The sequence below is a fragment of the Girardinichthys multiradiatus genome, chromosome 5, assembly GCF_021462225.1.
Source record: "Girardinichthys multiradiatus isolate DD_20200921_A chromosome 5, DD_fGirMul_XY1, whole genome shotgun sequence".
Classification (NCBI taxonomy): Eukaryota; Metazoa; Chordata; class Actinopteri; order Cyprinodontiformes; family Goodeidae; genus Girardinichthys; species Girardinichthys multiradiatus.
In genome coordinates, this window is record NC_061798.1 from 19,506,643 (window position 1) to 19,520,148 (window position 13,506).

Consider the following 13,506-nt stretch of genomic DNA (forward strand, 5'->3'; position numbering starts at 1 on the left):
TATGGCAGAAAAAGCATGGAGTCACAACAAGTGAGTCACCTTTGGGCACTTAGCTCTGGTCACCTTGAACCACCACGATAAACCGCTAAGAGGTTGACTCGAATGACATAGAATATCTCAACACACAGAGGTTCCTCTCCTGGCAGTGGATACTGAATGTTTTGGTGGAGTCCTCACTTGTATTTCTGAACCAAACTGTAAACAGCGCAATGAGAAATCTTGCTGGGTATGCTGAGTTTTTGCTTATACCACACGTGTTTGAAACCAAAACAAGGGAAGCCTGCTTGAATTTTAAAGATTAGACAGTTTGCTGTGCACTGGTTCGGTTTCCCCTTTATTCTGTCCGATACAGCATTATTATTCAAAACTTTTGTTTACATTCTTTGTGATGTCCAAAACAAAACTTGACAATATCATTGGCACGAGCTAGTTCATATTTAAGGTCTACTGACAAGCAGGAACAGACAAGGATGCAATCATTTTAAAAGCATACCAAGTTCCAAACTAAGAAAAAGATGATTATATAAGAGCACAATCTGTCATGTGTTGACATACATCTGAATAAACAGTGGAAATAACAATTTCAGTCATACACATTGCATTTGAACATTGTTTAACAATCAAAGGATCATTACCTGCCAGAAAAACAAAAATCCATTTAGCTCACTCTAATGTCATCATGTGTGCCTTTTCCACAAGACTCTTAGTCAGAGTGAATTGTATTTATACAGGTCCTTCTCAAAATATTAGCATATTGTGATAAAGTTAATTATTTTCCATAATGTAATGATGAAAATTTAACATTCATATATTTTAGATTCATTGCACACTAACTGAAATATTTCAGGTCTTTTATTGTCTTAATACGGATGATTTTGGCATACAGCTCATGAAAACCCAAAATTCCTATCTCACAAAATTAGCATATTTCATCCAACCAATAAAAGAAAAGTGTTTTTAATACAAAAAACGTCAACCTTCAAATAATCATGTACAGTTATGCACTCAATACTTGGTCGGGAATCCTTTTGCAGAAATGACTGCTTCAATGCGGTGTTGCCATGGAGGCAATCAGCCTGTGGCACTGCTGAGGTCTTATGGAGGCCCAGGATGCTTCGATAGCGGCCTTTAGCTCATCCAGAGTGTTGGGTCTTGAGTCTCTCAACGTTCTCTTCACAATATCCCACAGATTCTCTATGGGGTTCAGGTCAGGAGAGTTGGCAGGCCAATTGAGCACAGTGATACCATGGTCAGTAAACCATTTACCAGTGGTTTTGACACTGTGAGCAGGTGCCAGGTCATGCTGAAAAATGAAATCTTCATCTCCATAAAGCTTTTCAGCAGATGGAAGCATGAAGTGCTCCAAAATCTCCTGATAGCTAGCTGCATTGACCCTGCCCTTGATAAAACACAGTGGACCAACACCAGCAGCTGACACGGCACCCCAGACCATCACTGACTGTGGGTACTTGACACTGGACTTCTGGCATTTTGGCATTTCCTTCTCCCCAGTCTTCCTCCAGACTCTGGCACCTTGATTTCCAAATGACATGCAGAATTTGCTTTCATCCGAAAAAAGTACTTTGGACCACTGAGCAACAGTCCATTGCTGCTTCTCTGTAGCCCAGGTCAGGCGCTTCTTCCGCTGTTTCTGGTTCAAAAGTGGCTTGACCTGAGGAATGCGGCACCTGTAGCCCATTTCCTGCACACGCCTGTGCACGGTGGCTCTGGATGTTTCTACTCCAGACTCAGTCCACTGCTTCAGCAGGTCCCCCAAGGTCTGGAATCGGCCCTTCTCCACAATCTTCCTCAGGGTCCGGTCACCTCTTCTCGTTGTGCAGCGTTTTCTGCCACACTTTTTCCTTCCCACAGACTTCCCACTGAGGTGCCTTCATACAGCACTCTGGGAACAGCCTATTCGTTCAGAAATTTCTTTCTGTCTTACCCTCTTGCTTGAGGGTGTCAATAGTGGCCTTCTGGACAGCAGTCAGGTCGGCAGTCTTACCCATGATTGGGGTTTTGAGTGATGAACCAGGCTGGGAGTTTTAAAGGCCTCAGGAATCTTTTGCAGGTGTTTAGAGTTAACTCGTTGATTCAGATGATTAGGTTCATAGCTCGTTTAGAGACCCTTTTAATGATATGCTAATTTTGTGAGATGGGAATTGTGGGTTTTCATGAGCTGTATGCCAAAATCATCCGTATTAAGACAATAAAAGACCTGAAATATTTCAGTTAGTGTGCAATGAATCTAAAATATATGAATGTTAAATTTTCATCATTACATTATGGAAAATAATGAACTTTATCACAATATGCTAATATTTTGAGAAGGACCTGTATATGGTCATCTGTGTGTGAATATGTGAAACGTCCAGATTTGTGTGGTTTAATGATGTTACACACAACTTAAAACCCTCCCCACATATAATACCTTGCAAAAGTAGTGCGCTTGAACCCTTGAACATTTCACACATTTGATGAAATAAAAACTACAAACCCATATGTATTTACTTAATACTTCATATGATTTTCTAACACCAAGTACTACATAATTGTTAAGTGGAAGGGAAGTAGTATATATATTTATAAAGTTTATTTTTACCAATACATTTCTGAATGGGGTCATGCATTTGTAAGACTCGTGGGAGAATCTGTTGATAGACAACTTTGTACTTCACAAATCTGGTCTTTATGGAAGGATGGCAAGACAAAAGCCTTTGTTAAAAAGGAAGCCAAATGTTGATTGTAGTTTGACACAAGCCATGAATGGGGACAATGCAAACATGTGGTAGAGGGAGCTCTACTGAGATGAGACCAAAATTTTACTTTCTGGTCTCATATAAAATGAAACAAGGTGATGGCCGCATTGTGCTGTGTTCTTCAGCAGTGGGCAGGAAGCTGGTCTGAGTTGATAGAAAAATGGATAGAGCTAAATATAGGGCAATCCTGGGAGAAAACCTGTTAGAGGCAGCAAGAGACTTTGAGACTGGGGCAGAGGTTCACCTTTTATAGAGCCAGGACCCTAAGCATACAGACAGATCTGAAATGTAATCGTTTAGAAAGCAAATGTATTAATTAAAATGAACAATTTGAAGTTCATTCCTAAATCCAGCTGAGAATAAACTTATGTTTACAGATGCTTTTCATCCAGTCTGGCTGAGCTTGAACTGTTTTGCAAAGAAGATGGAGTAAACATTTCAGTCTCCACATGTCTAAAGCGATTAGAGACTATAATCACAGTTGTAATTGCAGCAAAAGATGGCTGTACAATGTATTGACTCAGGGGGGCTGAACACAAATGCTCGACACATTTTTTAGATTTTTATTTGTTAAAAAAATGTTGAAAACCATATATCTCTTTTCTTCCACTTTTCAATTGTGCATTACTTTGTGTTGTTCTAACACATAAAATGCCTATAAAATACTCTAAAGTTTGCCGTCATAATGTGTCAAAATGTAGGAAAGGTTCAAGGTGTACAAATCCTTTTATAAGGAACAGTAAAGTGTGTGATTCTCCTCCTAATGAGCCTGTTCTGAGTTAATCTTCAATAACGCTTCCACTTCACAGTTGTGGTAATTCAACTGGGACTGAAAAAACAGTTGTGGCGGAGGAAACAAGCTGCTGCTGAAGTAGCTACATTTTGCATACATTTCACAAAGCTCCAAACAGCCAGCGCTTGATTTTCCTGGTTAATTTAGATGCAGAATAGATGCTGGTGCTGCTGTTGCGGCTGGTGTGCACATGCAAATCGTCGCCCTGCTTGACTTGACAGGAGGGTGGACTGTATGAGCGAGTTCGGCCCACTCATTTTTATACTCCTAGTCTTTATGTCCCAAGCCAGCCTCCTCTCCCGGTCTCTGATTCCATCTTGGCAATGACAGGCATGAGTACACACACACACACACACACACAAAAAACACATAGGCTCTCGATGGGCCTCGCTCACTCACTTCCTTTCTAAAACACACATGCGCACAGTTGTCTGAGACCTCAACACGTTCCCTCTGCGTCTCCACTGGGTGAGCCATCATTATCTAGAAAGAATGCCAGTGTTTGGCCACACTGTGCCTCCCTACTCAGTGTTGAACTGAGCAGCTGAGACATAAGCTGCTGGTGGTGACACGACTGTCAGAGACATGCCTCATTACAGCTGTTGCAAATGTCAAAGCACTAAAGTAATCACTCACAGCCCTACAGGATGCATGGTCACATACAGTAGTAATTTATTCTATGGTAAGAGGGGTTAACGGTCGCAAGCATATAAAATCATAATAATAATAGGTAGGTGGACGCTAGACATATTTTTTTTGTTTGTTTGAGATGCATGCTAATTTGACAGCAAATTTCTAGATATTTACAAGTAATAGCACTGCGGACATTTTCATGCAAGCACAAACTTCCATCAAAGTTGTTTCTGTCAACAATCCAAAAATCCAACAATGATGTGCTAAAGTTTTAAAGCACCTCTCATTTTTGTGCATTTTACTTCAGAATGAGACAGATTTTGTCATGGTCCGTTTATGTCGGCTAGGTCAATAATTTTCAAAGATTGCCAAAGGTCTTTTTCTATTGACTTTAGCCTCCTTTTCAACCATTTTCAGAGGTTTTTGTTTGTTAAAGCAATTAAATCTGACCTTTAAGATCATTCAGGCATCAAAAGGCTTTGTCTGCTCAATTGATGAACCAGTAGTAGTTTGACCTACAACAGGCAACTCAGAGAAACTACTTAAAATTTGATCTTTAGTCACTTTACTTTTAGAGGCCTGTCAAAACGATGAAACGTCTTGCTATTATACTGTTTTACATCGTAAAACAGAATTTCAGCATCAAGGAGGTGATTCCTAAACCTCTATTTGCTGAAAATATGGCATGTGTTGAATGATTGACTGACAGGTGATATTTCGCCCAGGTCCTCTGACAGGTATGTGCTGGGTTTTGCCTGTTTCTTGAAAACATAACTTCCTGTCATTGTTCATGTAGACAGATTTTGGTCTGACAGTTTTTCTTCTACCCTCCACTTTCCTCATCATCAAGACAGGAAGATCCACTCAAGATGAGGCTGAACAATATTGAAGAAGCATATAGAAGAGACTGGCCTCAGGGAACACTAATGCTCCATGCTGATCTAAGAGCTTCGCACAACAGTCTCTCAGAAAACGAAGCTGCATATATCACAGCGGCAGATATCCAAGACAGTCTCAGGAATTATGAGTTGGACTTCACCAGACCCCGATATGATTCACATCTACTGGCTAAAGAAACTGAATGTGTTCCATGAACACCCAGAAGCACAAATGACTTGGGACCCAAATAACATGCCTCTTCGCAGTATCTAAGCTTCTGTTAGGTCTCCTAAAAGCCAGGCTGAATACAAGCATGGGTACATTGAACTGCACATCAACAGAACTTTGAAACCCTTCATCAGGAAACACAATGGAAATGTGGAGGACAACCCTGGAGGCATTGTAAGCTGCAAAGGTTAAAACCAAGTGCTGTACAAACTAAGGTCAGTTCTGTTTGGTTGCTGCTCCCCAAATACCAGAACCCACCCATTTCATCAAGAAAATCAGAATGGTTTTTTATTGAATGGGTGGGGCCGAATTGTTTCTAAGAGAGGTCCAAGACATCAATGCGTATGTCCTGCAAGTCAGATATACTAGTGTGGTGGTATGAAAGTTGTATCAAGAAACTCATGAGTCCAATACGCTAAGATTGCACTTTATACATAAGTAGGAAGACCGAAGTCTAGGGACTGTAAGAGCATCCAAGACAAACAGCAAAGATTCTGATTACATCAGCAATTTGGCACTGTAGCAACAAATATCTCGAGCACCAAAAGCTCAACATAGATAAGACGGGGCTATCATGGAAGGTTATGGTCCCTGAATGGCATGAACCACCGGTAGACTGAGAAATCCTACCACTGGCTAGAGAGGGCCTAACTATAGAAGAGCACAGAGGTACTCATCATGAAAGCACAGGAACAGCCTATCAGCACAAGACCAAAAGAGTGAGGGGTCAAACCATCAGACGGGACCAAAGATACAAGCAATACAAAGATTAATCTGAAACAGTGCAGCACGTAATAACTGGGTGTAAGATGCTGGCAGGCAAAGCATACATGGAACACTATAACCAAGATGTTGGACAACATCATTGACAAGCATGGACTGGAGGTCCCACAGTCAAAATCGGAAGCACTACTAAGAGTGGTTGAGAATGTTGATCTAGGATCTTGTGGCATTTCCAAACCTAGACTCTCAAACCGATAGTGCTTATCCAGTTGGACAGAGTGAGGTAACACAAAGTAAACAAAAGTTTTAGTGATAGACATAGTGATCCCAAGTCACAGCATCTATGAGAATGGACATGTGAAATTTGAGAAATACCAAGGGCTCAAATAGGAAACCGAGAAGTTGTGGAAAGTCGAGGCCTCACAGGTACCAGTGGTCATTGGACATTCAGAACCATGACTATCATTTCTTAAACTGGCTACAGTTGCTTTCTGGAGTTGTTAGAAGCAACAGAAACAAGTTTTCACCATCATTTACAGTTGCAATCAAAATATTGAGCCATCTCAATATAGAAAACATTTTAGCAAGGTGAACAAATTGCAATCAAAGCACATCAGCCACTGCAAAATCTGGTAATCAGTCAAACAACATTTATGGTTGGATGTTAAAGGGGTTTGAGAACTCAATGATCAGCTTGAGAGCTGCTAAAATAGAGAGAAAACAAATATACAGCATATTTTATAGGTTCTATTGACTTGTAAAAACTCTCTCTTTACTCTCTTTTAGTACATTTACTCTTTGGTAAATGTACCAAAAAACAAATTTTCATCTACACTGTTTTAGAGAGCTTTCCATGGGTTTTACTTCCAGAGGCTGAGATGGTTTTCAAACTCATTTAATCGACAACTGCTGATCACATTTTCAGTTTTATTCTGTTATCCAAAAGTCTAAACATTATTTTTTACACACCCATTGCCCATTGATGTGTCAAAACCAGTGCCGCTCCGTATGTGTACATTATTTAAATGCTGCATCATCCCTAAAAATAATTTTATCTCTTATCACAAGTTATACTGAGTTTTCTAACATTTTAACTTGAGAATTTCATCATTTCATTAAAGAAGCTTCACATTGGACTTCAAGCAAATTGTTCACTTTTCCTCCAGACTCTGGGACCTTGATTTCAAAATGAAATGCAAACTTTACTTTTATCTGAAAATGTCATTGTATTCGAAAAAGCTCTGACCCACATACAGAGAACACTCAGGAGAAGAAAGTAAAATAAAGACTGTTTTATTGAAAAAAACATAAACAGGAATGAAACTGACGAGAATCTCACTGTAGGGAGAGAAGTGAAGAGAATGGATGAGTACGGGTAACGAAAGGGATAACGAAACTAAGAATAAATGATTAACAAGATGCAGATACAAATCACTGGAGACTACTGGTTTAATCTGGGAAACATGGATGGATACGAAGATTTGCAGGTAGGCGGACTAATTACCGTCTCGATCTCATAGGGACCAATGAAACGAGCTGAAAGCTTCTTAGACATAGACTGAAAGGGCACATCACATGCCGACAACCAAACCTTCTGTCCAGGCTGATACTCCGGTGCAGGTCTGCGTTTGCAATCAGCAAAACGCTTGTTTTGATCTGCAGTTCGATTGAGGCTCTGGACGCTCGAGTTCCAAATGGCCTTACAGCGGTGGACATATTGGTGGATAGAAGACACAGTGATGTCTTTCTCATCAGCAGCAAACAGGGGTGGCTGATAGCCCAGTGAGGCCTCAAAATGTGAACGTCCAGTGGCAGAGGAGATGTGTGAATTCAAGGCATATTCTACCCAGGGTAGATATGCACACTAGTCAGAAGGGTTAGTGAACGTGAGACAACGTAGGGTTGATTCTAGCTGCCGATTTAGCCTTTTGGTCTGACCATTAGACTGTGGGTGGTAACCTGAAGTTAATGAAACCCTGGCTCCAAGAGCTAAACAAAACTGTTTCCAAACCTGCGAAATGAACTGTGGACCTCGGTCAGACAAGATGCCCTGTGGGATTCCATGGAGACGAAAAAACGTGTTTAGTGAGGAGTTTGGTGGTTTGAATGGCTGACGAATGTTTTCTGAGAGGGATGAGATGGCAAGCCTTAGAAAAACGGTCCACAATAGTAAGAATAGTTGTAATACCTGAGGCTAGGGGAAGACCAGTAACAAAATCCAAAGCTATCTGAGACCAGGGACGACTTGGGATGCTTAGTGGTTGAAGAAGACCTGCAGGAGGCTGGTTACAAGACTTATTCCTAGCACAGGTAGCACAAGACTGAACAAATTCCTTCACATCCTTATGTAATGTGGGCCATCAAAACCTCCTTTGAACCAATGCAATAGTTCTACTAACACCTGGATGAGTCAAAAACCTTGCTGTGTGCAGCCAGTTAATTAATCGAGTTCATACTGGAGATGGGACGTAGATACGGTTAGGTGGCCCATTGCCAGGATCGGGCTCCTGTTGTTGAGCCTTTAACACCGTCTCCTCAATCTCCCATCTAAGTGCCCCGACCGTCCAACTGGGCGGTGTGATGGGTGCAGGTTCCCTCACCAAATCGTCTGTGGTGAATTGTCTGGAGAGGGCATCAGGCTTAGTATTCTTTGGTCCCGGCCTGAAAGAGATACATAAATTGAAACAAGAGAAAAATAAGGACCAGCATGACTGACGTGGGATCAGCCTTTTGGCTGACTGTAGGTAGGCCAAGTTCTTGTGATCAGTCCAGACTTGGATGGGATGTTTGGCCCCCTCAAGCAAGTGGCGCCACTCCTCAAGGGCCAATTTTATTCCCAACAGTTCCCTCTCTCATAATTCCTTTCTGTATTGCTGAACCTGCGAGAAAAGAAACCACAAGGATGAAGTCTCCCATCTTCAGAGTTCTGTGACAGCAATGCTCCGATTCCAACGTCTGAGGCGTCGACTTCCAGGATAAATTGTCTTGAGGAGTCCGGATGGACCAAGATGGGGGCACGAGTGAACTTCTCCTTGAGACCACAAAAAGCTGCGTCTGCTTCGGATGACCAGGAAAAAGAGATCTTAGCAGAAGTCAGAGCAGTTACTGGTGCAGCAATGAGACTATAGTCCTTGAGGAAACATCTGTAAAAATTGGCAAATCCCAAAAAACACTGTAAAGACTTGCGTGAGTCTGGCACCGGCCAGTCTAGTACAGCTCTTATCTTTTCTGGATCTGAACGTACCTGTCCACCCTCAAGGATGTAGCCCAGGAAGGTGACTGATGACTGGTGAAACTCACACTTCTCGACTTTTACGAACAGGCGGTTCTCCAGAAGGCGTTGAAGGACTTGACGAACATGTTTGCGATGCTCCTGCATATTCTTAGAGTAAATCAGTATATCACCTAAGTATACGAAGACGACAAATCCCTGAGAACATTGTTGACCAAATCTTGAAAAACCGCAGGAGCATTACATAGTCCAAAGGGCATGACCAAATACTCGAAATGGCCCAACGGCGTTTTAAATGCCGTCTTCCACTCATCCCCCTGGCGGATCCTGACCAAGTGGTAAGCGTTATGAAGATCTAACTTTGAAAAAACCGTGGCACCATAAACGGGTTCAAAGGCAGAGGTGATGAGGGGAAGTGGGTACCCATTCTTAATGGTGATCTGATTTAGGCCCCTATAGTCTATACAGGGACGCAATGAACCATCCTTCTTCCCTACAAAACGGTTGCTAATGACATAACCTCATCTAAAGTAGGAGGCTCCTGGACCATAGTTAGTTCATCCTTTAGTGGATTGTCTAAGGCATGCAAAATGGTCATCTTAAGAGCTTCATTATCCCAGCCAGATGTAGCTGCTAATGTATGGAAATCAATTGAAAACTCCGTAATGGGTCTGTTACGTTGTTTTAAGGCCCTCAACTGTCGGCCAGCACTGGATTTGTCTAATACAGACGAAAATGTCTTCCTAAATTCTTTAACGAAGTCATCAATAGTAACACCAAACTCCTTGCAATCAGGGAACTAGGCTTCAGCCCACTGTAAAGCTTTGCCGGTCAATAATACAATAATGTAAGAAATCTTCACATTATCATGGGGGAAAGAGTGGGGGGATCAATTAAATACCAAAGAACACTGAAGCAAAAACCCCCCGCAATTCCCTACCTCACCAGAGAATTTCTCCGGATTAGGGGAAGTGACGTCACAAAAATGGGGTGACTGTAAGGATTCCGGAAACACAGTAGCGCCATCTGGAGGAGTGGTGGATGAAGTACCTAGCGTTTGTTGTAACATGGTGGCGATCTGTCCTAAATGTTGATTGGTTTGATGTTGCTGTTCTGTAAGAGAATGGAGAGAGGAATCATGAAACTGAATCTGGTTTGCATGATCAGAGAGAGTTCTCCTGAGTGCTTCTGCTGGGTCTTGTTGACGAGAAAATCATAAACAGGAACGAAACTGACGAGAATCTCACTGTAAGGAGAGAAGTGAAGAGAATGGATGAGTGCGGGTAACGAAAAGGATAACGAAACTAAGAATAAATGATTAACAAGATGCAGAGATCGGCTTACTGGGTAATGGTGGTCAGGTCGCCAGGGGGAATGAGATTCAGGATCCAGGTCTTAGGCAATATCCGTAGAGAGTTCACTTGGTGCTGTTCAGTGTGAGCTTGGAGCAAAGGTATTAGTTTGATGTGCGGTGGCTTACGTTGGAGGGTGGACAGGGTACGTTTGTGGCTTGGCTCAGGAGATGTGGAAAGCAGGAAAGCTGCCAGCTTGATGCGAATCCAAACGAAGACAGAAGATAGGATATGCAATCCTCAAAGCGTATACTGCCTTGATCATCCAGAATAGCTTCCAAAAAAACGAAGTCAGAAACTCAGTGAGATAGATCCAAAGCATAGGCTTTCAAAATCACTGGTGGCAAAACACACTCGCATTGAAGTGCTGGCAACCTCCTGCTTACGTACTCCTCATGGTGCTCAGTGGAACAAGTCGCACCTGTCAACCAGCACACCTGAGAGCTCCAGCACCACCTGAGAATGAGCACATGTAGCAAAAACACAAACACCAGTAAAGGCACACAAACCCAGATCATGATAGAAAAGAGGCCCTTGGATCACTGACCAACAGTCCAGTTACCATTCCCTTTAGCCCATTTAGGGACTTCTAATGTAGTCTTTGGTTCAGGAGTGGCTTGACATGAGCAATGCAACACTTGTAGCCCATGTGTAGGATTAATCTGTGTGTAGTGGCTCTTGATGCGTTGACTCCTGCCTCAGTCCATTCCTTGTTAAGCTTCCCCAAATGAATGGATGGATTTTGTTTGATTATCCTCTGAAGGTTGAGGTTATTCCTGTTGTTGGGGCAACTTTTTCTACCACACTTTTTTTTTTCCACTCAGCTTTTTATGAATATGCTTGGAGACAGCATTCTATGAACATCTATATTGTGTAGGCCACAATATGGTCATGAAATAACATTTATACATTAAAATTGCTTTTCTAGAATTAATGCTACACAACATTTTAATTTTCTGTGACACTGTATTTTGGGTTTTTGTTTTGAGTAAGCTATAATCATTAAAGTAACAAGATGTAAAGCCTTGACATATTTTACTCTATCTGTAAAGAATCTATATAAAATGAGTTTCACTTTCACTGAAATTATTGACAAAACATTTCCACAAAATTCAAATTGTTTAGACTTACCTGTACATGTTTTGGTATGGAAATGTTGACAGAATTAAAGGGAGAAACTGTCTAATGTTAAGGTGTTGGTCTCAAATGCAGAGGTGGGGAGGGCATCCCCACTGGGCCCAGCAGAAGCCCTTCAGAGTCTGTTTCAGAGAGAACCAGCAGCTGCATAGACGGTTCCCAGGACAGTGTCAACAATGGCCGGACAGAGGCCAAAATCCATGGCAGTAAATCCCACAGGTCCTCAAAGTGCAACATCCCCTTTCTAACTGTAGTGGCAGCCTTCAAATCCCAGCAAAGCTAGGGGACACAACCCCACGTGAAGACCACAATTGCCACCAGACAACAACACCAGTAAAGGCAACAATGATTCCAGCAAATCAGTGACACTTGCACAATCCATGCCCAAGGGTAGCCCACAAAACCAGAACACCCCCGCTCCACCAATGCTGTGGTCGGGCAAGGGTGGGCCCCTTCCCCCTTCCCTCACCAGATTGTCATTTCACCCAGGGCGTTCCCGTGGATGTGGTGGCTCTACAAAGATGACCATACAGCTGAGCTGTGAAACAACAGCCAGGGTACCTTCTGCAGCAACTTGGACACATGGCACTTGCGCACAGCTCCCAGCAACCCACACAGTGCAACCACTCAGTACCCAGACCCCCCCCCCAACGGTCAGGTAGACAGTCAGTCTGTAGAGCTAGGCCGGTAGTCAGACTGAGGCCAAGATTAAACTAATTTTCTACCAACTCCAGCTTCAGCCCTGAAAATTTCAAAGTAGCCCACGTAAATGTCTTTGAACTGTGCAGAGTATATTTTAGATCAAATTTGGGGTTTTCCCTGTTTGTCATCCTTTACAATGACGTTTATAGTGACTGATAGACTGGCCTTTACTTTCTGTCTGTGTCATGCAAGCTGCTCTACTACTTTGATCAGAAATCCACAGAGAGTTCTTGGTGTAGGGGACAGAGATGCACAGAGCGCAGCCGAAACACTAGTCAATTAATTTTACAATGTTCAGAGGAAAGTGCTAAATTTATGAAGCAGCAGAAGAACGTCTTTGTAGAACCTGTCCACAGACAGCTAACTTAAACCATAATTAAAAATGTTCAAGCAAATGCAGTTTTACTGATTTTCACACTGCATTACTTTTCAGTCACACAGTTTATTCTTCTTGGTTGTGGTTATATTGGTCACAATATGTGTTCTACATAAAAGAAATATTGCGACAGACTGCAGACCAACTTTTTTATTCAGTTTAGGTGATCATAGACTTCCATATACTCCAATCAGACATAACATTATGTCTGCGGACAGAAGTGAAAACCTCTGATTATCTCTTCATAATGACACCTGTTAGTAGGTGCTGTGCTGTTTTTGAGACTGGAGTTTCTTTTAAGACAGCAGAAATCTGCTTTTCTCTGGGCACCACTGGCAAACTGTTAGCTCGACTCTCTGGTGAGAACTTCTGGCTGAACTTCTATTAAAACTTTTCAGACAGCTAACTAACGCTATTGGGACAATACCAACACATAGCAACCCTACAGACACCAACGTTTCAAGCAAACTAACTAACATATTTATTACCTAATTTTGGTTGTAGTTGTTGACAAGCTAACAGTTGCTTTAAGTTAGAAGGCTTGAAACAAAGCAGCCCCAGACCATTACACTACCACCATGTTTTTTATAAATGTACTAGTGGCTTTTATTTTTGTGATGTTTTTAAAACAGTTTGCCTTGAAAAAGTTATTTATTTTGTCTTGGCAGCCCACAGATTATTTCTCCAGACGT